The 26,758-nt window shown below is 39.7% G+C and overlaps 2 long non-coding RNA genes across 2 annotated transcripts; one reads left to right on the forward strand and one right to left on the reverse strand.

The window, feature by feature from the left end:
* Positions 1 to 1,918: 1,918 nt before the first annotated feature.
* LOC131002500 (uncharacterized) lies at positions 1,919 to 3,536 on the reverse strand. The gene is made up of 2 exons (XR_009094322.1): positions 2,769 to 3,536; positions 1,919 to 2,166 (listed from the first exon to the last, which is right to left on the reverse strand). It is a non-coding gene; the product is annotated as an uncharacterized LOC131002500 (long non-coding RNA).
* A 2,119-nt stretch (positions 3,537 to 5,655) lies between these two features.
* LOC131002499 (uncharacterized) lies at positions 5,656 to 8,047 on the forward strand. Its single transcript, XR_009094321.1, has 5 exons — positions 5,656 to 6,396; positions 6,546 to 6,602; positions 7,075 to 7,136; positions 7,290 to 7,348; positions 7,835 to 8,047. It is a non-coding gene; the product is annotated as an uncharacterized LOC131002499 (long non-coding RNA).
* Positions 8,048 to 26,758: the final 18,711 nt, after the last annotated feature.

Consider the following 26,758-nt stretch of genomic DNA (forward strand, 5'->3'; position numbering starts at 1 on the left):
GGTCTAGCAAAAATCATCACAAAAGAACTTAGTCACGTTACGTCCAGTGGACCAGTGTTTTAGTACCAGTCAACACAACTGAGCCAACATAGGGGCATACATAAGCATCGGATCAATCATCGTTTCCGAAATACACAAATAACGTCCTACTAAAAACATATGAGGCGGTCTAAAAGTATCATGTGCTTGACCCTTGGGTCGAGGCATTCGTGTCGGACTGATTTAATCTAGTGAATACTTGCTTGTCTTTGGGTCACAGAAAATCTACCAACAGTTAGTAGATCGCAATGATTCAAATCACAAATGGCAATTGGGCAAAGTGTTCCAATAATTTGCCAAACAATTGAAATGAATAACCATAGGGTAGAAATGAATTGACTAAAAGGTCGAAACGAAATGACCTAATAGTCTGAACCCGTTTGGCTTTTCAGATGAAGGTTTTACATATATAGGTGTAGAGACCCATATATGACGACTACTGAGATTTTGGTCATGTGGACTGGCCAGGTCCAACACAATTACTTCTCAGTCACATGGAAATACTTTTCTGAACTTGGTAGGTCTTGATCATTGGCTGCAAAAGGTACTTTTGGTATAAAATCTCTACTTTCTCCTTAACATCTAAAACCTATCCTTGAGAATGTTTGGAAGATTCTCAAGCTTGAAGTCTGGTTTCTAAATCAACATCCTTCCTTAAAATCTTCTATAAGCAAAGTAAGACTTCTCAACTGTAATCAAGCTTACTTAACAAACTTCCTCTAAATGATCTTAATGTGGGACTTCTAATACTTAGCATTCATTCACATAGCGCTTGTATGTAATCATATAATTTGAAGTATACTCGTGCCCTTGCGAGGGACCTTTCGAATTATCAATCTCCCACAAAAATGGACTTTTCTTTTCTGAGCATCTTATAGGATATGGGTCACCTCACATAGTACTAAGGCATGTAATGATCTTAGTCAGCACTTTCATTCTTCTTACTAAACTGAACGTCTAATCAAAGATGTTCTAACAAGGGCGATGTCTCTGATAGGCTAAAGTATGTATACTTTTCCTGAGTATACCCTTAGAGTCTCATTAGGGTCTTAATCCCCTTAATGTATGCGTCAAACCGCTATTGATGTCCCTAGCTCTATTTACCTCTGAATCATTTTCGGGAACTTCTCCCATCTTATGCACTTGCGCCGATTTTCTAGTCGATGATAAATGTTGGTAACTTCTAGTTACCCATGTCACATCTCATCTTTCCGATTCGTAGTAGGTAACTTCTAGAAGTTACCCATGTCGATGATAAATGTTGGTAACTTCTAGAAGTTACCCATGTTGGTAACTTCTAGTTACCCATGTCACATCTCGTGTCTCTTTAAGTGACATTTGATTTTCTTCCTCTTTCTTGGCTCTTCACTATGGCTATAGTGAAAGATAACTGAGTTTCTAGTTTCTACTGTTCTTCTCATAACAGTGATCATGCATTCTTAACGCATCTAAGTTCATTGAGATATCAAATCAATTAATAAAGCATAAACCTTGAAAGGTAAGCATCAGCACATTCGTATGAAACGTGAACTTTCAACGTTCGTAAATTATTACCTCTTTCTTTCTTGTTGAGCGTGACGATGCGATGAAGTGCTGAGCTTTTGTCGACTGACTCTTCCAAACTGATATAAAATTTAGGACTAACTGGGTAACTCTTGGATTCAGAGCAAACGAACTGCTCTGATACCACTCTGTCACAGACCCTACTCGACTTAATTAAGGATAACTAAGCCGGGAAGCCGCGACGAAGGACACAGTTATCGATGGCGATAGAAAGGGAGTTTCTGTCACGACCGGACTTAATTAAGGATAAATAAGCCAGGAAAACGTAACTAAGGACACAGTTATCGACGGTGAAAAAAGGGGGTGAACAAATAATAGAGGATCGAACTAAAATTTGTTTAAAGAAGGGAAAATTTATAATACACCTGATGTTTAGTCACAAGACTCGAACAGACTTGTAGGTTCAGGTAAAACTGGCTTAACTGAAAGAACATAAACCTAAGAGTACGCAGCGGAATAACATAATCTGATTACATGTATGAAGACATGTATCCAAGAGTTCATTCATTTAACCTATGACAAAAGCTCCGCTCTTCACTTCATCTCCATCAGCCACTGCTCAACCTGCACATTTAGAAATATATGCAGGGCTGAGTACGAGAGTAGTTAGTGGGCACGTATGCCTAAATATAAAATACATGCATCATAAAACTGTAAATTGTCATGCCATCATAAACAGTACAACAAGGGAGTTTTTGTGAAATAGGCCCAAGCTTACTAAATTCGTTTGTGATTCTTAAAGTTCGTCTGATCAGACTAAGTTCTCTTGTATTCTATCATATCTGGAACTGTGTGTCGGAGAGGTGGCCACCTCTCACGAACACTTGACCGGCCAACCCGCTAGATGACTCACGGTCATTGGTGTACACTAGTCAAGGCAGGATAGCTATCAACTGCTCAAGACCCGAATTCGATTACATCATTGGCAAAGCCAAAGCAGATAGATATCATACTAAAATTGAAACATTTTATGGCAAGACAACACTTGAAATAACTTTAATTCAAAGATTTTGTAACGAAATAACTTGTTCAAACAGTAGCATTAAACTTGTTTGATAGATATATAAAACTGAAATTAACAGTTAAATCATCTCATGCATTGATTCGTATAAGAGGCCTACGATACGCAGGGGATCTCTATATATGTATAGTAAAGTAATGCCTACCTGATCCTCAGTGTGGAAGAGAGGTGATCTTATGCGGTGGTACCGTCCTGTGAACCAATTCCTACAAGACGAGTTCTTAACTCTTAGCACATATCATGGATAACAAAAACCGTTGTCTACTTGGGATCTCTAGGTCAACCTATTCCCGGACTTACAACGCAAAATCGAACTAGGGATTATGCATTTTACATACGTTAGCTTATCTTGATGCCTTATCTAGGTTAACTCACTCATTTTCATGAAAACTTTGCACAAAACATATCCCAAACTCGTCATGCACATATACATAATATTTCATGAAACATCCTTTAAAACCAACTTTCAAACTTAGAAAATAATTCAACAACTTGAGCTCTTAAGGGGCTATTTTGCAACAGACACCAATTCTGCCTCGGATCTCTAAATGAGGCTCCAAAGGACATTCTGGAAACTAGACATTTCAAGGATCATTCTCCAATTTGAATCGAATGAAACAGAGTTCAAACGAGCAAGATATGCCCACTCAAAGATGGGTACTTAACAAGCAAAAATCTGGAAATTTCAGATTTCCAGATTAGAACCAAGTCAATGGGCCTTCTTTAAAAATTCATATCTCCCATTACAAAAGGCCACTTGGAACTCCAAGGGTCAATCTGAAAACTAGGGAGAGAGTGTGACACTCTCCAGTTGAATTTACCCCAAGAAGATTCATGGTTTAGGAGATATTAACATCCAAAGTTCAGTGCACAAAAAGAGTTCAAGTTCGGCAGATTCAAAGTTTAATTCAGAAAAACCACTTTAGGCTTTACCAAAAATTCTACAATTGAACAAATAAGTTCCCAACATGTCAATGGATATTCAATATAAAAATGGTCTTGAGAATCAAAGATTTAGGTTGGCCTTTGCCACCTCAAAGTCGTAGGTTTGTAAAACCTACTGGAGGATACACAGAATAAGAACTAGACTTCAAAGAATTATACCGGGCATTTCCCTCACCCAAAAATAGTGAGGCCAGTTTCAAACGAAAGATAAGGGAGTCTAGAGTATGATATTAATGTGTCAAAGGGTTTTACCGATTGAAACGTGACTTATGGCCTCCCAAAGATTGTTTACCAGAAATGCATTCCAGACGGGCAGTGATGTTTAACAATTCATAAATAAATCATAAGAGCTCTAAAAATTCTGAAAATATACCATAGTGTCGAAAACATATAAAACATGATACATAATTAATTTGGGAAGTTTTGGGCACCGTTTGGAAGGCTGAAATCGCCTTGCAAAATACTGCCGGAGCAGTGTGCTTATGGCAGATTCGCAGCTTTACCTCATGCACGACTTTTCACCCAATAAACTCTACCAAAATAAACATCCAAGACCATAAAACATATCCTCACACAATATAGCACACATATGTGTAAAAAATCCGTGGTCTTAAAGTATTTTCAGTTGAGAAGACAAAAGAAAACTCACCCTCGAAGCACAACCTTCACTGTAACTTTACGCCCTAGTTTTCCCATGCTCTCCCTTGCTTTGATACTCCTCTTGGGGCTTCAAGGGCTTCTATGGAGTGTGATAATGGTGGGAGAAGAGTCTTGGGAGTGGGGGAGATGTGGAGGGACGAAAATGGAGAGGGGAGAAGAGAGTGAGAGCACTTTCTTGCCTTAGCACTTTCTTGGAGTGAAAATGAATGGAATGGGAGAAGTTTGCAGCCACTCTTGCTTTTGGGGAGGCTATGCACGAAAATTTGGGGTAGGATAGGGTGGGGGTGGCTGCCACCAATGGAAGGTACCTTGTGGCATGCAATTTGGTAGTTCCAATGCCAAGTCATGATGGTTCTTGTCCCCTTTTGAATTTAGAAAGGTGGCTGATGTGTAAGTGGGCTTTGGGGCTGAAATGGGCTGCATTTGGGCTCTAAAATAGGGCCTTAAAATCGGTCCAAGCCTCTCTAAAAATCGGCCCACCCTTGGCCCTCTATACGGCCCGTAATCGCTCAAACCCGAACTAAAACAAACTCGTATTAGAAATAAATATGCACTTTGCTTTTCATACTTTGAAATGAAAATAAATATACCTATTTATTGAAAACAACAACACACGGAAAAAATAAAAATAATCATCTTCTTATTTACCGACTTTCTTAAGAGAAAACCTAGGCATCAAGACTCATTAAATCATCGCTAGGATAATTATTCTTTTTAACCGGGAATCAGGGATCTATCATATCCTAGTAATATCAATAGGATCATGTGAAACCTAGGATCGAAAATCCGGGGTATTACAACCTTTGAATAATAATTATTCATCGACTCAAAGATTCTTATTGCGGTCTTAAACACGCGAAGATAAATAATTGCATGCTTGCTAGTGTACTGACTCTGTCTCCAAAATACGAAATTCATAAACATAGATGAAAACATAAAACGCTTCAATTACTGGCAGATAGAAAATTTAACACACAATATTGTAATTAAAATACTGATAAAAGAGCGGGTCACTACATCCTACCCCTCTTATCAAAATTTCGTCCCGAAATTTGCATATCTCTACTAAAAAAAAGCTTAGGGTTTTTCTTCATAGTTCAAGTCTGGGCTAAGGATCATCTCTTCTTAGTGGATCACATGCATTGGATCGTGAACGTACTTCCTGAGTGGTGATACGTGAAAAACGTTGTGGACGTTTCCAAAACTTGGCGATAACGCCAACCTATAGGCCACTGGACCTATCTTCTCTAGAATCTTATATGATCTTATAAATCGGAATCTAAGCTTTCCCTTGACATCAAACGTAGTTTTCCCTTGGTGGGGGATACCTTTAGGAAGACCTTGTCTCCTACTTCAAAACGTAACTCGGTTTGGCGTGAAACGGCGTAAGATCTCTGTCTATCCTGTGCCTTCTTTATTCGTCCTTTCACTACAACAAAAAATAGATATTGAGACACTTTAATAGGGACATTTTTTATTTAGTGCCTCCAAAAATTACTGTTGAGGCACTTGGTCAATTTTTTAATGGGGCACGACACTTCAAAAAATCAAGCCCAAACCCACCTCCCCAATATTCATTTCAATTTTCATTTTATAGGGTATTTGCTACTTCACTACTCAAACCCACCGCCCCAACCTTCAAATCTCAATCCCTAGTTCAGTTTGATCCTTTGCCCTGAACCCGCCGGGCCGCTGCTCTCTCGGTCGGAGTCGTCGGGTCAGAACCCTTCGATTGACGCATCCCCTCGCGCCGCGCCGCCAGCAGCCGCCTCCCCGTCACGCCGGCAGCAGTATCCAATCGGTAAGATACTAATATCCTAGATAGAGAAAGTGAAATCGAAAAGAAAAGAGAGAGGAGCTGTAAATGTAATTCGTCTCCTACTTCTCGTTCCCTCTTCCAATTTTCACGGTACCCACCAATTTCACAACCATTCACTCTTCTCTCATTTTATCTCACAATTTTTGATTTTGTATTTTTTTCATCACTAATTTCCCAACCCTTCACTTATTACTTATTGTTGCGCCGTCGACATCCTCCTGCTGCGCCGTCGTCGTTGGTGAGCCGCTGATTTCTGCCGTTTGTTGCGCCGCGAACATCTTGCATCTACTTTCTGCTACCTTCTATGGTGAAGAGCAATCAATCGCAGTTAGTGTTCTAGCCCTTCGAAGTGAGTCGATTGGGAGAGGCCAGAATCGGTCCTTGCTGCATCTGATATGCCATTGCTTCTTAATTATCATTACTGTTCTCATCATTGCAACTATAACTGAGATCATATAATCTATGTTCTTATAGAAATTAATTCATTGTATTTTTCAGGGTAAAGGGGCAAGCTCATCAATGTTTGTCCAACCTTTGAGGGGTGATCTTTTCAGGGTAATTTTCCTATTTGCTCTTTGCTAAAAAAAAAGACAAACTTTCCTATTTGCTCTGTGTTATATCACTTGATAAATAAAAATGGAGGCACCTTTCATTCTAAGCTATAATTCAATATCAAGTTAACTATTTTGGATTGTTCTAACTTTGTGATTTTTAGAGTAAAAATAATTACACTAATACTAATTTAATATCAAGTTAATTCTTTTGAATCCTTCGTCATTTTGACCCGTTTAAGATAAATATTTATAAGCATAGCTTCACCACCTTTATGTTCTGTTGCAAGACATATAGGGAGCGAATTTTCTTACCAGAATGGTCGCAATATCTCATGATAATTTTCAGCAGTCGATCCTAGTATTCTCTCTTATCATGAACGAAAAACTCATAGAAAAAGTGAACCACTGTTGTTGTTGGTTGGCTTTAAGATTATGACTGATGTATATAGTGATTAATATTTTTTTCTTGGCAGGTATTTTCTCAATCTTTTTGGGCTAAGAGGTCTCTTTAGTCTTATTCTTGGAGAAGACAATGGTACTCCTTTTTGCCAATCCTCTATATTATTTCTTTGTTGGTATTTAAACAAATGGGAAAAAGAGTTGTAGAACCAACAATATACTAGTCAATTACTATGACGAAGAAAATACTTTTGATGGGAAACTAACACAGTTACTTGATCTTCATCAGCAACTGATGATACACAACGGATGATGCAAATGGGTGGATTTGGATTTGACCCAACCAGGGTAATGCTATACATTTTATCCTTGTTTATATGCTTTTATGATCAAGAGCAGCTTATCCTGTTTCCAAAAATCTCCTTTAGGTTATAGCAAAACCAATTTCCCTAAGTCAATAAATTGGATGCATGATGTGTGCGTATGTAATATTCTTTTTCTGTCTATTTGTTCTTTCTTTATTCTTTGCATGGGTGTGTAGGTGTGGGGGGTGGAGGGGTTGGAGAAAATAAGAACTTAAATAATTTTCTCTTGGAAGAAGTTCCTTGTTCTACACTATGGTTGCTTAAGGATTTGATGAGGAACTAACTGTCTTTGTTTCTGGCTTTATCATTGAAATAATAATGAAAACCCCTATTTCAAATAATTTTTTGTCGATCTTTTTTTTTGGTACATGCTACTTTAATGATTTGTTTTCCTTGTTACAGCTGCCTTTTGATGCCTGTTTTGAATAATGCGTTTCTGATAATTTTGAAAGTCTGCTTGTGTTTGCAGACTCAACATGATGAGTTGAAGGCAAATTTTTTGAGGAGATCAGCAGCACTTGAAGCCAACTACCAGAAATTGTATCAGCCTCTAGCATAGTGACAATGTTTCTCTTCTTTAAAGTTGGTTGGTTGATTTATTCACTTGTTGAATAGATGAGTGGTTTATGTGCAAGATATTCTTCATTTATGGATGCTTTAATTTATTTTCTTGTTACATCAACTTTGTAGCTGTTTCAGTATTTTAATTATAACTTCTAATTTATTTCGAATGTTAACATAAGTGCCTAATATGTTCATATTAAGAAACACATAAGTGCCCCATAATATTAATCTTGAGACATAAAATGAATTTTGAGGGATATAACATTAATCAAAAGACACAAATAAGTGCCCCATAATATTAATCTAGGGACATAAAAAGAATTTTAAGGATACACATTTTGTGTCCCGATACTTGAGCAAAAGACACAAATAAGTGTCCCATAACATTAATTTGGGGACATAAAACGAACTTTAAGATACACATTTTTTGTCCCAATATTTAAGCAAAGGACACAAATAAGTGCCCCAATATACAAATAAGTGCCCCAATATTTCTTTTCAAGGCACAAATAAATATCCTTATAAACTTAACAATAGGATTCGAAATATTTTAGAGGACACTTTTATGTGCCTCTACAAATCAATCTCGGGGCATATTAAATTGTCGGGTAATCTATTGATATCGAGGCACATAAAAAGTGTCCCCAACCCTATTGGGACACGATACCTGGAGGCACATGTACTAAGTGCCCCGAAAATAAAAAGTGCCCCAATAAAGCATATATTGGGGCACTTTTTGGTGTCTGGAAATCCATTTTTTGTTGTAGTGTTTGATCTAGCGGACTATCTCAACCATCTCATCGACCATGTCTGGTCCTAAAACTTTTCTCTCACCCACTTCATCCTAGTAAAGTGGCGATCTACACTTCCGTCCATAAAGCGCCTCGTAAGGTGCTATATCAATGGTCGCCTGATGACTATTATTGTAGGTAAACTCGATCAATGGCAGCATTGATTCCCAACTTTTTCTGCAAGCTGATCCAAAATCTAGAAGTAAATTTTGAATCTCTACCCGAAGTAATGGATATTGGTATTCCATGTAGCCGTACAATCTCACGGATGTACAATTGGGCTAGCTTCTTCGATCCATGGGTAATTGGAATCGGTATATATAAAAAAAACGCACTTCGTGAGACGGTCTACTATTACCCAAATAGATGTGCTACCCCTACTTGTCTTGGGTAGACTCGTCACGAAATCCATCGCTATGTGCTCCCACTTCCATTCTGGGTGTGTCATGAGCTTCACTCATGATCTCGTTTCTGAGTTCCTCGTTTATGGGGAACACACAATCTTCCTTCAAAAGAACGGCGTTATTCGTTGCCTCTTGGTAGCCTCCTGGCGTGCTTGTTCGGATCTTAAGACGAACCCTTTCCAAGCTTTTGTCCGCTCTCTGGGCGCCGATGATCCTTTCTCTGAGGTCTGGGACGGTTACCAGAGTTGCAATAATTGCTCTTGTCGTTGCTGGTGGTTGAACCACTTCTATCTTCAATCTGTCAAAATCCTTTACGAGCGTCTCCTCTTGAGTGAGAAGAAGTCCTAACTCGGATTGAGTTTTACGACTTAAAGCATCAGCTACTACGTTAGCTTTCCCTGGGTGGTAATTGATACCGCAATCGTAATCCTTCACGAGTTCGAGCCATCTCCTCTGTCTCATGTTCAAGTCTTTCTGCTCGAAAAAGTACTTAAGGCTTTTGTGGTTTGTGAACATCTCGCACCTAAATCTATATAGGTGGTGTCTTTACTACAACTAATTCTAGATCATGAGTTGGATAGTTCAACCCATGTGGCTTAAGCCGTCGTGATGCATAGCTATCACTCTTTCTTCTTGCATCAAGATGCAACCAAGTCCCCTCTTGGACGCGTACGTATAATTCACATATTCTTTGTTAGCTATTGGAATGGCTAACACTAGCGTGTTGTTAACTTCTCCTTGAGTTCTTGAAAGCTTCTCACATTCTTTCATCCAAGAAAATTAGATTCATTTCCTAAGCCTTTGTGTCATTGGCCTTGCTATCTTGGAAAATCATCCTATGAATCTACAATAGTAACCTGGTAATCCCAAGAATTTCTTGTCTCATTAGGATTTGTAGGTGGTCTCCACTCATGTACAACTTGTACCCTTTTCGGGGTCCACTTTGATCTCTTCTGATAACATGATATGCCCTAAAAATATGACTTCACCGAGCCAAAAATTTCGCACCTGTTGATCTTAGCATAAAGAGTCTCTATTCCCAATGTTTCTAAGACTATCCTCAGGTGTTCCTCATGGTCTTTCTCGTTCTTCGAGTAGGTCGAGTCATCATCTATGAAAACTAAGACGAATTGGTGCATTGATCAATCCGAAAGGCACCACTACGAACTCATAACGGCCAATCTGGTTGTGAAGGCTTTCTTAGGTACATCTTCTGGTCAAAAAAAAAATTTAGTAAGTGGTATCCAAGTCTCAAGTATATCTTTGAGAATGCACTCGATCCTCTGAGCCACTAAAAAAATGCCATCTATCCTCGACAAATGATCAATATAGGATACTTTTTCTTAGGTACATCTTCTTTTAGTCGTTCGCTGGGTGGAGATGACAGGCTTTCTCCTTCCCATGTTAATCCACGGGGACTTATTAGCTTCTTTCTTTCCAGCTTTCCGTGGCTTTCTAACGTGACGGGGTCGTACATGTTGTTGTTGCTGTCTCTGGTGCTGCTAGCGTGGTTACTACTGTTTGGTTGGGGCAAGGCATGGGTCGCTTGCATATACGGAGCCTGGACAAGCAAGTTCAGCATAGGCCCGTCTCTTGTTCCTTATTTAAACAACGGTTTGCAAAATGCCCTTCTGGTTACCGTGTAACAATCTTCACTTTCACTTTATTATTATTGCAGCATCTTCTAGGGTTCTTGTCATACTTTGGGCAGGGCAGGATCCTTTGTTGGTTATCTCCTATCTGTTTAGGAGTACCCTGGTTTTTCTTAGCTCTGTTGTTGGGAAGATTGCCATTGCCATAGCTTCCTTCTCGCTTGGCAATTGCTATTGTTGTCCCATTTGTTTTCTTTACGACCATCCTAAGGTAGTCTATACTTTGACTGTGCGTGGTTTTTACCAATGGATAGTAGTGACTAAAATATGAGAGTCTCACTCATTTCTTACTCTTGCGTAAAATCTGTTTGGCTTGTTAGGGAAATTCAATATCTCATGACATAATTCGTTTCCAAACCTCTTTATGCGTTTCTCAATGGTGTCCACCCTCGTGGAACATGCTTTGACATTCGATGGAAAACTTCGTTATACACAGTAATTGTTTCGGCTCTCCGCTCGAGACTCTAGAAGCAGCTTTGTTTCTACCGATTCAAGGTCAAAAGATAGTTTAACGCTTAGTGTATCCTTCTAATTGTAAAAGTATCACTTCCTCGTGGTTGATAATTAATGACAAACTGAGTCATCCTAGTCGTCACTATGCTCTTCGGGATAAGGCAAGATCTTATGGTGCGAGTCTATCTATTGGGATACCTCTCTTCTTCAAGATTGCAAATCTCGATTGGCAACCACTAAGATCTTAGTTATGTGGAGATGTTGGCATAGGCATTGTTACTGGTCTTGCTCTCGGCGTTGTTGCTTCCCTGTCCATCGTTCCGCTATGCGATTTCGTGTAAGGTAGTCCCCAATGGCTTGCCAAAGCCATCCGGATCTCGTACCTTTAACCGGCACAAAATTTTTCACCCATCTTTTATTCCGTCTCTACTTGCTCTGGCGCATATCTCGACATATCACAGAACATCCTATTGTACTGAGAAATGGTCATTATTCCCTACTTTAGACTAAAAATCCAATTTCCTTCTCTTTTTGCGATAGCCATGGGGTATATACTTATCATATATCTCTGTTTTAGAATGATCCCGCGTAAAATTTTCCAGTTGTTCAGCTGTCATCGTTTCCCTCTGTGCTTTCCTTCCTGGTCCAAGTCTCAGCTTCCGCTGGATGTCATGTCCTACTGAAGGCAGGTGGGTTTTGTTGTGAAATAATTCCTCTATTCTACCTTCTGGTTGTATGGATGGTGGGGCGATATTTTGTTCTGGCCCTGGTACTGGACCTCTTTAATCATCTCGGGGAATTCTTCTCCCTCTTCTCGGATGCCCTCGTCTTGGTGGCATTCCGATGAGTGGACATATAGTCGTTACTACATTATGAAAAACGTTCAGACGCATATCATCAAATCTGCACCCCGTTTCTTGGTTCTCAAAACTCGCTCATACTCTTTCTCATGCTAACATATGAGTAAAATGTGGCGGAAGTAGCTTGCCGCAAAAGATCGATGAGGTTACTAAATAGTTATGGAAAATTGCCTTGATGAGGACTTTTACATCAACATTCAAATCAAGATCTACTGAACTATCCAGGTACTACACGTGATGGACTGGTGGTCTAGCAAAAATCATCACAAAAGAACTTAGTCACGTTACGTCCAGTGGACCAGTGTTTTAGTACCAGTCAACACAACTGAGCCAACATAGGGGCATACATAAGCATCGGATCAATCATCGTTTCCGAAATACACAAATAACGTCCTACTAAAAACATATGAGGCGGTCTAAAAGTATCACGTGCTTGACCCTTGGGTCGAGGCATTCGTGTCGGACTGATTTAATCTAGTGAATACTTGCTTGTCTTTGGGTCACAGAAAATCTACCAACAGTTAGTAGATCGCAATGATTCAAATCACAAATGGCAATTGGGCAAAGTGTTCCAATAATTTGCCAAACAATTGAAATGAATAACCATAGGGTAGAAATGAATTGACTAAAAGGTCGAAACGAAATGACCTAATAGTCTGAACCCGTTTGGCTTTTCAGATGAAGGTTTTACATATATAGGTGTAGAGACCCATATATGACGACTACTGAGATTTTGGTCATGTGGACTGGCGAGGTCCAACACAATTACTTCTCAGTCACAATTACTAAACTGAACGTCTAATCAAAGATGTTCTAACAAGGGCGATGTCTCTGATAGGCTAAAGTATGTATACTTTTCCTGAGTATACCCTTAGAGTCTCATTAGGGTCTCAATCCCCTTAATGTATGCGTCAAACCGCTATTGATGTCCCTAGCTCTATTTACCTCTGAATCATTTTCGGGAACTTCTCCCATCTTATGCACTTGCGCCGATTTTCTAGTCGATGATAAAGGTTGGTAACTTCTAGTTACCCATGTCACATCTCATCTTTCCGATTCGTAGTAGGTGATCGTAATTAATAGGGGTTCTAAATTATGCTCACGAGTAATGTAATAGGTAACTTTAATCAGAAAGGTTTCGAGTATATAAAGCTGTAAGCTAATAGTTCTAATCGTAATATTAAAGAATCATGCACAAAGCGTTATAACCCCTCGTGAGCCTAGCTCTGAAATTCGAACATAAATCATGAAGGTTCTCTTCATGTCGTAACTGGTGATAATTGAGGGATTTGAAATGAGTATTAGCTCATCACACCACCGCTAGCTAATTGCATAAGTCACTCTCATCGCTGAGAGCAATGTCGCAACTAAGTTCTGGTCGGGTAAGGCAATAGTTGGTTCGGTATTCTGTCACGCGTGAACAGCCCGAATAATGAGCTATGCCCGTGTCACTTACTCGTGTGTGACACTCTTCTTTTCATCTTATTGCATACCTTCTCATTGGATTCTCGTGTCTCTTCAAGTGACATTTGATTTTCTTCCTCTTTCTTGGCTCTTCACTATGGCTATAGTGAAAGATAACTGAGTTTCTAGTTTCTACTGTTCTTCTCGTAACAGTGATCATGCATTCTTAACGCATCTAAGTTTATTGAGATATCAAATCAATTAATAAAGCATAAACCTTGAAAAGTAAGCATCAGCACATTCGTATGAAACGTGAACTTTCAACGTTCGTAAATTATTACCTCTTTCTTTCTTGTTGAGCGTGACGATGCGATGAAGTGCTGAGCTTTTGTCGACTGACTCTTCCAAACTGATATAAAATTTAGGACTAACTGGGTAACTCTTGGATTCAGAGCAAACGAACTGCTCTGATACCACTCTGTCACGGACCCTACTCGACTTAATTAAGGATAACTAAGCCGGGAAGCCGCGACGAAGGACACAGTTATCGACGGCGATAGAAAGGGAGCTTCTGTCACGACCGGACTTAATTAAGGATAAATAAGCCAGGAAAACGTAACTAAGGACACAGTTATCGACGGCGAAAAAAGGGGTGAACAAATAATAGAGGATTGAACTAAAATTTGTTTAGAGAAGGGAAAATTTATAATACACCTGATGTTTAGTCACAAGACTCGAACAGACTTGTAGGTTCAGATAAAACTGGCTTAACTGAAAGAACATAAAACCTAAGAGTACGCAGCGGAATAACATAATCTGATTACATGTATGAAGACATGTATCCAAGAGTTCATTCATTTAACCTATGACAAAAGCTCCGCTCTTCACTTCATCTCCATCAGCCACTGCTCAACCTGCACATTTAGAAATATATGCAGGGCTGAGTACTCGAGTACTCAGTGGGCACGTATGCCTAAATATAAAATACATGCATCATAAAACTGTAAATTGTCATGCCATCATAAACAGTACAGCAAGGGAGTTTTTGTGAAATAGGCCCAAGCTTACTAAATTCGTTTGTGATTCTTAAAGTTCGTCTGATCAGACTAAGTTCTCTTGTATTGTAGTAACCCGCTCTTTTATCAGTATTTTAATTACAGTATTGTGTGTTTATTTACCTATCTGCCAGTAACTGAAGTTTTATGTTTTCTATTGTGTTTCTGAATTTATGAATCTTGGTAACAAAGTCACTTAGTTAACAGTATGCTTTATATTTTTTTTTCCGCGCGTTTAAGACCGCGATGAGAATCTTTGAGTTGATGAATGATTATTAATCCGAGTTATAACCAACTTAGCTAAGTTGTGTTATCAAGATGGAGTTTATCTTCGCATGATTTATCAAGTCGTGAATTAATTCCGACTTTGAGGATAATTAAATCTACGGATTTAATTTAAGTATTAGAATAACGAACGAATTAAATCTACGGATTTAATTTAGCATTTATCATTTAGCAAAAACGAAACCCATTTCTCTATTTCGGAGAAACCAACACTTAGAGGTTTTTATTTAGATCTTTCACTTAGGTCACATCACACGACTTCTACACCTCTCTACCTCTCTATATCGGCTACACCTAGGATTAGAAAGGGAAGAAGGAGGGTGAGGTGGGCAACGGCCACGGAAACAGCCCCCATTGGGCGAGCAGCCGAAGGGCCGCACGCCACCTCCACGTCAGAGCAGCAGCAGCCACGGCAGCAGCCTTGGGCTGGGCAGCCGAAAGGCCTCGCCCCTCCGCACGCCAGCTGCAGCTCCTCCCATTGGGCAGCAGCCGAAGAGCCACACTCCACCTCCACAGCACAGCAGCAACAGCAGCAGCAGCCCCTCCATTGGGCGAGCAACTGAAGGGTCTCCCCTACTCCACGCATGGCAGGGCTACCAGCCGAGCCCTCCCCTTAGGCACTCGAGTGCACCAGCCGAGCTCCCCTATTTAAACTCCCCTTCAACCCCTTTGTGCCACCCTTTCACTCCTTTCGGCACTCTGAAATCCAACAGCAAATTGCAAGAGCTCCATCACTCTCTCGACGCCTTCCACGGAGAAGAGAAGACCAAGATCCTCGCTGCACTTTCAAGGTAAGACACGACCTTTTTCCTCCCTTCACCGTGTTCCCTTCTATTTGTTTTCAAGCCTAAGAACATAGCTTTCATTCCAGTTTGAACCTCGACGATCAGAAAAGCAAGAAACCATCATTCTTTACCCGACCAAAGCACGCTATATCAAGGTAATCTTCGACCCTTGTTTCTACTCCAATCAGCATGCATCACACTCCAGAAAACATGTTTTGTGGCCTGTAAACGAATGAACAAAAAGCATGTTAAGTTACGACTTGTTAGAATCTATAACTTGAGACCTTGATGAACGACAAGAACTTTAGCTTTAAACGTAGACAAACATAGATAATCACAGCGTGCTCACATAGGTAGAGTTTAAGGTTTGTATACGAGTGAGAATAGAGGCGAGATAAGGACGGAGAATTCTGGTTTTGGAAAACTGGACTCCCCATCGCTCTTCCCAGAGCAGAGAAATGGTCAGAGAAATGGCCGGAGGAATGGCCAGAGGAATGGCCAGACCAGAGGAGACGAGGCGCCAGAGGAGTCAAGGCGCTAGAGGAATCGCCTCGCCATAGAAATTGCCTCGTCAGAGGAATCACGTCGCCAGAGAAGTCGCGTCGCCAGAGGAATCGCGTCGCCAGAGGAATCGCTTCGCCAGAGGAATCGACTCGCCAGAGGAATCGCCTCGCCAGAGGAATCGCGTCGCCAGAGAAGTCGCATCGCCAGAGAAATCGCGTCGCCAGAGGAATCGCTTCGCCAGAGGAATCGACTCGCCAGAGGAATCTCCTCGCCAGAGGAATCGCTTCGCCAGATAAATCGCTTCGCCAGAGGAATCACACCGCCTGAGGGATCACCTCGCCAGAGGAATCACTTCACCAGAGGAATCGTTCCTCGCCAGAGAAATCACTTTCATCAGAGGAATCGTTCCTCCCCGAGGAATCACTTCGCCGCAGAGCTAACTCAGCTAGAGATGACTTAGAGGCCAGGGCTGACCTCCAGAGCAGAGAGCGAAGAAGCAAAGTGGACCGCGAAAGAGAGAAGAGAACCTAGGGTGTTTCAAAATCCTTGTTATTTTCTTCCCTTGCTTACACAAAGAGGGATTATTATGCTTCACGAACAGTTAGAACGCCCTAACGAGAACGAATCAACGTAGTTAATCACTTGACTTCATAGGACGAAACCTAGTTGGGTTAATTGGTTAATAAAAAGGAATATGAGCCATGCATAATTGCATTACGCATCCTCAATTATGTTAGATTTTTCATGGACTAAGACCTTACATTATTCTTTCCCGAATCAAGGTTGAACGCAAGAATCTAAGGCTTAGCCGTGAGTCACCACTACCAGGTGAGGCTTTCTTACGAAAATTAAAACCATATTATAGAATTGTTACAACTTTATGCTTATGATTTTGAATGATATTGTCAATGCCTAAATGCTTTATGTTTTATTATTAATTACCTATCTGATGCTAATCGAATTCGGATTCTGGATGGGACCGCAAATCCCTTCGGAATTAGTGTACACCCTTGTGATCGTGAGTCATCTAGCGGGTTGGCCGATCACAGTGTCCGTAGAGGGAGGCCTACCTCTCGGCACGAGTTTACTGATATGGTGATTAATGAGGTTAAAATGCCTGCCCGGGTTATTTATGAAAGAAATGATATTTTGGTAAATACGAGTCTTTAAAGGAAAACCCTCGTATCTTACTACTGTTAGAAGGCTTGACAATAAAATATTATGCATATATGTATATTTCGGCATGTGTCCACTAAGTACTTTCGTACTTAGCCCTGCATGTATTTCTAAATGTGCAGGTTGAGCTGTGATCGGGGATGTGGTGTGCAAGCGGAGCTTTTGTCGATCTAGGAAGAGTAATTTAGAGCGGAGTATATGTCGTCATACATATGCTCGAGTTGTTGTTTTTCCGCTGCGAACACTGATTTTGCTAGATATCATGTCTTTTATCAAACAATGTGTATGGTTTAACAATATCCTCAAACTCCTTGAGTACCCATTTGGGTAATTTTATGTATGTCCCCCTTTGACCTCCATCAATATCTATTATTCTTAAATTTTTGCATTATATAATGTCGAGTCATCAAAAGTTTAGATATGCCCCTTTCTAATCCCGCTCCTAAATCCCCTCCCCCTTTTGTCGCGATTTCCCCGAGTTCGCTATCCTTAGCGGGCGCGGCCGTGACAAGAAAGTGGTATCAGAGCAACCTTCTTCTGCTCTGATTACTAGTCATTCCTTCTAAGTTAAGTCTAGATTAAGTAAGTCGACATGCTCATGAACTAGTCGACAAAAGCTTGGCACTACATCTCGACACGCTCAACCGACGTTTGTTTATGGTAAGTGCTTTCAAGTTTAAGTTGATTTCTTGAAATGCGTGGAACATGAATAAGTATGATTGTTGTATGAATCACAAGGACTTAGAACTATTAAGTTAGACACATACTCACTTCACGATGAAACATAGAAGAGTACATCATCACCGCATGACAAAGATCAGTAGACGACAACACTAGAACTTTTTGATTGTCGAAGTCTGGACCTCTTTAATGCAAGTTATGATTTTCTGCTTGAGAATTTTATTTAGATCACCCTATGACAAGTGCTTGAAAGCTAGATTAGATGATGTTGTGATGTTTAGATTTTACGAGTTATGATCTTCGAATCGATTTTTGATGACCCAGTATAGACGTTTAGAACCTTACCGATTTAAGTTGCATGTCGCGTTTTACTGTGAGTTGACGATAGATTTTTCCTTTCTTTCGTTAGATGGCGAGAACTGTCTTTACACGACGACGACCTTTACCCTCGTGGGCTAGTCCAGAGGAAGTCGAGTTATTTTCGAGTTAACAAGAACTCAAACCAAGATATATAGGATCGTATGATGTATTAGAGTAAGTAGGCCATGTAGCCTATAAATTAGCGTTGCCTCTGAGCTTCGCGAACGTCCATGACGTTTTCCATATTTCTCAATTGAGAAAGTTCGTGTTTGATCCAAAACACGTCATCTATCAAGAAGAAGTGTCCCTGGAACCAGTTTTGAGCTACGAAGAGATAGACCTGATGCTATGCTGGACTGGAAGATCCAATAATTGAGGGACGAATCGATTCCTTTGATGAAAATCCAATGGAGATATCACAGTCAAGAAGAATCAACATGGGAAGTTGAAGAGAAGATGAAAGAGAAGTACCCAGAGCTTTTTCCCGAAGGTGAATAACTCAAATTTCGGGACGAATTTTTTTTTAAGGGGGGTAGGATGTAACACCCCGTACTTTTCCTCATGTTGTGAGATAGTGTCTTAACACTATTGAGAGTACTGAGATGTCGAAATACGAGACTTTTTTTTTATGAGCAGATAAGACAGATTGTCTTTTAAATAGAAATACGAGTGAATAAACCGATGATGGAATTAGAGTGATGAGATTTGAGAAATGAGTTGAGATAGAGATGCTGATTGAATTGAGCTGAGATTTTATTTTATTTCCAACTACCGGGAATAGAGTTACCGGATACCGAGTTATCAGAGATTGACTATCCTATTAAGAAAATGGGAATAATGAGTTGGAAATAGAGCCGAGGAAGAAAGAGTGAGAAACCTTGATAAATAGAGTCGGTCTGAGAGACGTTTAGTCTGTTTGTGTTTGCCGACTACTTTGATGTGATGATATGTGAATTTTACGTGACTGATTGATTATGTGATTTTGTTACGTGAGTCATTTTAACCAAGTTATTATGATTTTTTTATTTGAGACTTTAGCACTTGGAATTTTTATTAAGTTTGCAAAGCAAGTGCAGTTTATTTTTACCGGGAAATCGAATGATGCCGGTTTATGGAAAATTTTTCCAAGCATAATATTTTTAAATTATTTTTCCTATGATGAGGAATATTATAATTGAGTGAGTGCACTAATATTAGTGCTATAATTATTTTATTTGATCACATAAATAATTATGATATGGTATTTTATTAATGAGTAATTTTTCCATAATTATTGTGATTATTAATTGATCACCCTTCTCACACTTTATTTTAATTTCCCTACCATATGACTAAATATCATATATTGCCAAGTGTAGAGATTGAGAGAGTAGAGATTGAGAGTGTAGAGATTAGAGAGAGAGAGAGCAAGGCATTAATTGCCAATATTCTTTAAAGATTTTCAAATCTTTCCAAATATTCTCAAGATTATCAAATCCTCTTTAAAGATCACAAATCTATCCTAAGATTTCCAAGATCAATTCATATCTTGCTAGAGAAATTCTCTCTCTCCTTCACTCCAAACTTTCGACCACCACCTCTCTCTCCTCTCTCTCACATTTCCACCATTGACAACCATTAACGAGACCTTGGGAGCTTCACAAAATCATACCAAAACTCAAATCACCCTCTAAATCTTACACTAAACACTTCCACCTCCTTGAACCCAAGAAGATCCTTGGAGTTTGATCTTCAAAGTTAGAAAGAGAAAGGTTGGTTTTGGGTGTAAGTTTGGGTAAGTGAGCTTTAAATTCATAGATATAACTTGTATGATGATATATATGAGTATATTTGAAGGATTGAAGCAAGAAATCACCCCCTCTCTTATTCTTCACAATTTTCGAAAATATGGGTCTCATACCCTTCAAAAAATTTTCTTTTTCTTTCCTTGAATTGGGGTGAGAAAAATGATCTATGATATGTTTGGTGATGATTGATGTGTGTTTTGAAAAGCTATGCTTTGAGATTCAAATTTTTGAATGAGTTTAGTTTACCCAAAATTGGAAATTTTTGAGTGGATGCTTTAAATGATGAATTGATGATGTATATGAGTCAATGAGATGTATATGATGATGATTGATGGAGTAATTTGAGTATATGATGTCCATTGGAGTTTTTGATGTGAGTGAGTTTACTAAAATTAGGGATATGTGTATATATGCCCTTATATGTAAATTGATGGTTTTTATGTGAGATTAATTGGTTAAAAATGAAAGATATATGAATAGATTAAAGATTCATATGTGTTTATAAATTTCAAAGAGTTAGTTTAGTAAAAAATTAGGACTTTTTGATCTATGTGTTATTTAAGTGATTTTGCTTAAAATATATGTTTTTAAGCATGATAGAAGTGTCTTTGCATGTTTGATTAAGTCTATTGTAGGCTAAATAAAATTTTGGATTAGTTTAGTTTGTATGAGTTTTGAGTTTTGTATAATGTGAGTTTTATGTTGATACATGAGATTTCATTAGAGTTTAGTTTACATGATAAAAGGGGATTTATTTGTGTAAAATGAGTTATATGATGTATGAAGTCAATAATGAATGATTGAGTGTTTTTGAGCATGAAATTGAGAAGAGGATTGGATTGATACGTTTGTTGAAACGTTTTCCTTGAGATTTGAGTTTATGATGTAAGAGGAGATTTGAGATTGAGTATGATGAGTTTTATAAAGTGCTTGAATGTTTTTGAGTGTTTTAAGTATTTAAAAATGAGCTTTGATGAGTTTCCTTGAAGGAATGTTGAATTGAGTAATTAAGGAGTTGAGATGAGATTTTAGTGAATTTCGTAGGCCTACTGACCTACTGTGATCGACGATTTGTCGACATCAAAAAGCTTTGAAAATTTTATAGCAAGCCTCTACATGAGTCTTGAGCACCCCTGCAAAACCAAATCTGCACATTTCTACCGGGAATTGCAGAGAACATGGGAAAAAATCATTCATTTAAGTAGCTTCCTGTGTGATCTAGCTTTCCAAATTTTTATGGTATCAACCTTACTGTATGGGCTAGATATCCACCAAAATTGAGCTCAGTTTGACAACGTTTACTATTTTTCAAAAATCAAAGTTTTCAATTGCTCAAAACTGCCGAATATGGTAGACTGTAGTAAAACAGTCATATCTCCTCAAATACTTGGAGTTTTTGATCCTACTTTTATTAAATGAAACTAGACTCAAAGAGGTTTCTTTTGGTATAAGTTACGACTCCAGGGGAGTTCTGTACAGAATCTGGTGAGGTTTTAAAGTTGAGTCAGTGCAGAGTGAAGTTTGTTTTTGACTTGTCTATGTGTGTTTTTCATATGCTTAAGTGTTTATACTTGTTTATGTGCTTGATTGCTATAAGTTTGAGCCGAGTTGAGAGTTAAGTCGATAATAGGACGTGTGAATCCTTAGAAGCCGAGTATACCTAGGGATTGAGTTTTAATGGGTAAATAGTCGTTGAGTAAGAAGTTATAGTTAAGATGAGTTTGGATTTAGAATTGAGTTCTGACTAAGGTTTGTTTGATCACATGAACCTTCGATGACGATGACGATGTGATGATGACATATGAAGGCCCGAGTGAGACAAAGAAGTAAGTTGCCTGATTTCTTTCCAGGATTAGCAAAGGACTTCAGGTGGGCAATATTTTGAGTATACGTATATCATTCGAGCTTTCTAAAATTGTTTAATGATGTTATGAGTTTAACAAATGTTTCGAGATAAATGATATTTGAGAACTGTTTGACTTGCCAATTTTTGAGGTTGAGCTTGTATGTTACCCTCTACTGATGAGATGAGACGAATTGGGTCCTGCCACAAGCGGGATTTTGTGCACAGAGGTGACTGCGAGCCGTCTTCGGGTCGGCCGGTCACGGTACTTGAGAGGGAGGCCTACTTCTCAGTACCTTTGATGATGATGAGTTGTAGATGTGGTACATGCATGATGAGTACTTTGATAGCGCTATCGTTTCTTTATGATATCATGATTATGAAAACTGCATGCACAGATTCATTTACGCTAACTTTATTTCTGTGTATTGCTGAGATGTGGCAAGTTTCAAACCTATAGCTCTAAGAGCACCTTTCTTGTTTTTCGGCGTTTGCCCACTAAGTATGATGTACTCACGCCCTGCATGTATTTCTAAATGTGCAGGCTAAGCGAGGAGCGAGATTGGTCTGGTGCTGGTGGGGAAATTGTTGAAGGATGTATTTACTTTATCGTATTTCCATTTTGACGATAAAGTCTTCATGATTGATATACTTTGATTTTCTTTTGAATTTAAGCAATGTACTCACGGTTATATGTCTTCATACATATAATCGGTTCGCCTTTTGCTGCGATACTCTGCATATTATGATTCCTTACGAAAAATGAGCGATACCCGTTTTGTTTTTGTTCGTAAAATTCCTGATAATTAAAAAGTTATAACGACATAGACGATCTTACCCTTGGGTGCATTTATGATAATTTCCTTGACACCTTTTGATGCGAGCTTCCGCTTGATGTTCGACCTATTCTTCTTATCTTTTATTCTTTTAAAAATAGTCGTATCGATACTCGTACCCCACTATCACTAGTGTCGGGAATCGGGCTGCGACAGGGTGGTATCAGAGCAGGTCATCTGCTCTGAGTCTATTGCTTGACTGAGCTGAACCTTTGATTGTTTCTACTCTTTTAAAATTGAGTACTAGCCTAATTTGAATTCTTAGGCTAATTTGAGAGAGTTAGTTCGAAACAGAACCCCAGCACCCCATCTCCTCCGGCTTAACGAGGTAAGAGGTTGATGTTGTTTCTTATTGCTTTCCTGTTGAGAGCTGAGTTTGATTCACTAATGAGTCATGTATTGTTTTAATGACGAAATTGTTTGAGATGATGAATTCTGATACGAGGCAGTTGATGTGGAATACGAGGAGAGATGTTGAGGCTAGTATAGCCGATGCCCCACCGTACCAAATGAGGATGAGATGCAGAGTCGAGAAGAGGCAGCGATACATAGACGATATAGAGAGGCGATGCGCGATTGGTTCAGGACTACTGGACTGAGAGAGGGCGATACTCTTGGGGAGTTTCTAGCACATTACCATCGACGTGAGTTAGAGACTAGTATCCACGGGATTGACGAGGCTGAGGCCATCACTCACCTGATTCCACAGCTGCCCCTCGAGTGGCAAGACTGGGCGGCCTCGCTGGTGCCGCAGTATATCAGGAGGACTGAGTTCGGGCGGTTTGTGAGCGCCGATTTTCATGGTTTCATCACGACGTTGAGCCACCGCTACCTTGTTTATGGCGAGCCACCTTCACCGCCGGATGGAGAGTCTGAGGGACCAGCCCAGGGAAGGGAGCTTGTTGTTGTGCCCCCACTTCCCGAGGAGCCGTTTCCGATTGCCCCTCTACCCCCAGCTGATCCGATTCCAGTTTCTTTTGAGCCTGATGTTTCAGAGCCGATGGTCTTCGAGGCGTACTCTCGAGTGGTAGAGCATGACCCGTTTGCGTTTCTATCCCTTATTCTTTTTCCCAGCGCTGAGTTACCGCCTTGGGATTTGACTCTAGCAACGGCACCTTTGCCATTACCACCTGTTGAGTCAGCATAGCCGATTGTTTCTGTTGAGCCTCAGATACAGTATGTGCCCTTTGATCCTTATCCGAGGGTTGCCCCGTTGCCTGAGCCGGGCACTTTGGCTTTTCAGACATATATACACTCGATTTTATATTCACCGTCCCGAGACGCCCAGGAGGGAAGGTCTCGGCCAGTACACCTGGACAGTGATGAGGAGGACCCGGATGAGGAAACTCCAGAGATGACGGTTGGCCACGGAAGGACCCAGCCATTACAGCGTCATATTACTGCCGATGGAGTTGAGACATGGGTACCTGTTCCCGAGGTGCTGATTTATGGTCCAATGATGGACACCGACGTCGAGGATGAGCCGAGCGATGATAGCATCTACCGACTGATCGACGAGTACGAGAGTCAGGAGTCGGAGCCGAGCGAGGAGACGGAGCCGAGTGAGGATATGGAGGTTGACGATGCGATGAGCAGGATTTCAGAAGACGACGACTAGCGATCACGTGTATCTAGTAGACACATACATATGTATAGATGCATAGTCGATATATACGTATATGTATATATATAGGAAGAGAGGCATAGTATAGTGTGTATGTGTAGATAGTATATATCTATAGATGCTTAGTGCTTATGATGCTTGTATAGTTAGAGCATCATTTTGGTGTTAGGGCCTTTGTACATAAGACCTTACTTTTGTAAAAGACCTCGAGAGAGAGGCAATTTTCTATATATATATATATGTATACAAGAGATGTTTATGACTAGAGAGTTTCACTATCTTTATCAGAGCTTTGAGAATGATGATGATGTTAATGCTTGATAAAAAAATGAGAAATAGAGATTGATGAGAGTTACGAACGATGATAGACGAGAAATAGACTGGATGAGAGTTTTGAGAACTTTGAGATCACAAATAAGATATAGAAGTGAAATGAGAAACGAGGATTTGTATTTTGTAACGACGAACGGTTAGTTTAGAAGTCAATAGTTATATAACTCTTTTTCCTTTATAGTATACCTCCGAGAAGAAGAGGGAACCGAAGGAACATAAACCGAGAAGAAGATGAAGAAGATGAAGAAAAGGAACAGAGAAACCAACCGTTGAGATAATACGACGAGAGTTAGAGATTTCATCGCGATTTATAGACACGACCCTAATAGGACGAACGTATAATGGAGACCTCATGGGATGCATAGATGCTATTGACCAATTGTACTTTGAAATAGAGGTACTTTCACCGGGACCGCGCGTACCATCGCTAGAGTAGTCATGAGAGTAGACTTATTGAGCCCCTATCCCGCTTGGTCGTATTTAAATGTTTCTGCATCCATTTGAACTCCAACAGGAGATGAACTATTTGCTATTGAGAAATTTTTCCAGATCCACTGTGTTTGAGCCTGAGCCGTTTGTGTTGGAAATCCTTACCCTTTGCTTTAACAGTGGACAATTTATTCATTTTTCCACTTAGTGGAATGTTCCTACTTCCAGAATTGATTTATTCCCATCATATCATATCTCAGTTTTATTCTAGCTTCTGTTCTATCTTTTGATCTTACCTTGATTGTAACTTCTTCATTATCCTTGAAATAGCATTGGCTATTATGGAAATTTTCCATTACTTGAGCTCGTCTTGTTCAAGATCAGACATTTTTATTCATCACCTCCTATTTCCCTACTACATCCGACAAGAGTTAGGATCGTCTAGGTAATTAGGATGGTATAACAAGAAGAGTGTTTGGAAGAAACTCGATTTATGAGAGCAGTCGTAGAATATTTATTACGGGACGAGCACAACTTTTTGATTATGGATTTTCTTATATTAGCCAAGTATGCAACAAGCTAACCAATTCGAGGACGAGAAGAAGTGATGCTAAGCCAGAATAGGCAATAGCAGATTCAAGGGGATCGAGATGACAGATTAGAGCAGATAATGTTTTCCACGATAGTAGACTGAGATGACGACTAGTATAGATGTAGCATCGTCGTAATATTAAGGGATATTTTATTTCGTTATGCCCCACAATTAGTAAGAGTTCTCGAAAGAGAAAATTTTCTTATATATATGTCTATATGACGATGACCAGAGAGTCTCTATGCTTGAGTAGAGTTTTGAGCTGATGATTGCGATGATAGACATGAGATATGTCCTTGACGATGAGTTATGAGAATTGAGAAAATAGTATGATGTTGAGTAAGAGTCTTATGATTCGTGAGTTATGAGAATTAGTTCTAAGGTTGATATATGTTCCCTTAGACTTTTACCGAGAAAGAGAAACCGGTCGAAGAAAGAAATAGAGTTGATGATATGAGATAAGGCAATGAAACCGGAGCTGAATACGAACGTCAGTTTCGCAACTTGGTTCGGTATGCCACATGTCGAGAAGAGTTGAATGAGAAGATGTCAGGATTATTTCGATCGGGTTTGAGACGAGAGGTACGAGACGATTTAATGAGTCAGAGTGTGGGTATGTGTACTGAAGAATTTAAGAGAACATTTGATATAGAAATGGCAATACAGCCAGAGAACGTGATTTGAGTTTCAGCACCCCAAACGAGTTAGAGCACTCAAACGTGCAATCCATCCTTTTCTGGATGAGGGCAAGAAGAAAAGAGAAAATGGGACGACCGAAGTCAAGATCCCAAAAAGCCGTGGCAGAGTTAGAATGCGCCACCACAATATCAGAACTAAGACAAACAGCCTTATGTTGGCCCAACTGCCCCAGAAGCAGTAAACTTTCATGGACCGCGAGGGTTATCGCCTTGTCGAAGAGCAATAAATTACATCTGAGGGAATGCAAGATGAGACAGAATACCTGTTACACCTGCG

This window comes from Salvia miltiorrhiza, unplaced genomic scaffold (genome assembly GCF_028751815.1).
Source record: "Salvia miltiorrhiza cultivar Shanhuang (shh) unplaced genomic scaffold, IMPLAD_Smil_shh fragScaff_scaffold_141_1, whole genome shotgun sequence".
Classification (NCBI taxonomy): domain Eukaryota; kingdom Viridiplantae; phylum Streptophyta; class Magnoliopsida; order Lamiales; family Lamiaceae; genus Salvia; species Salvia miltiorrhiza.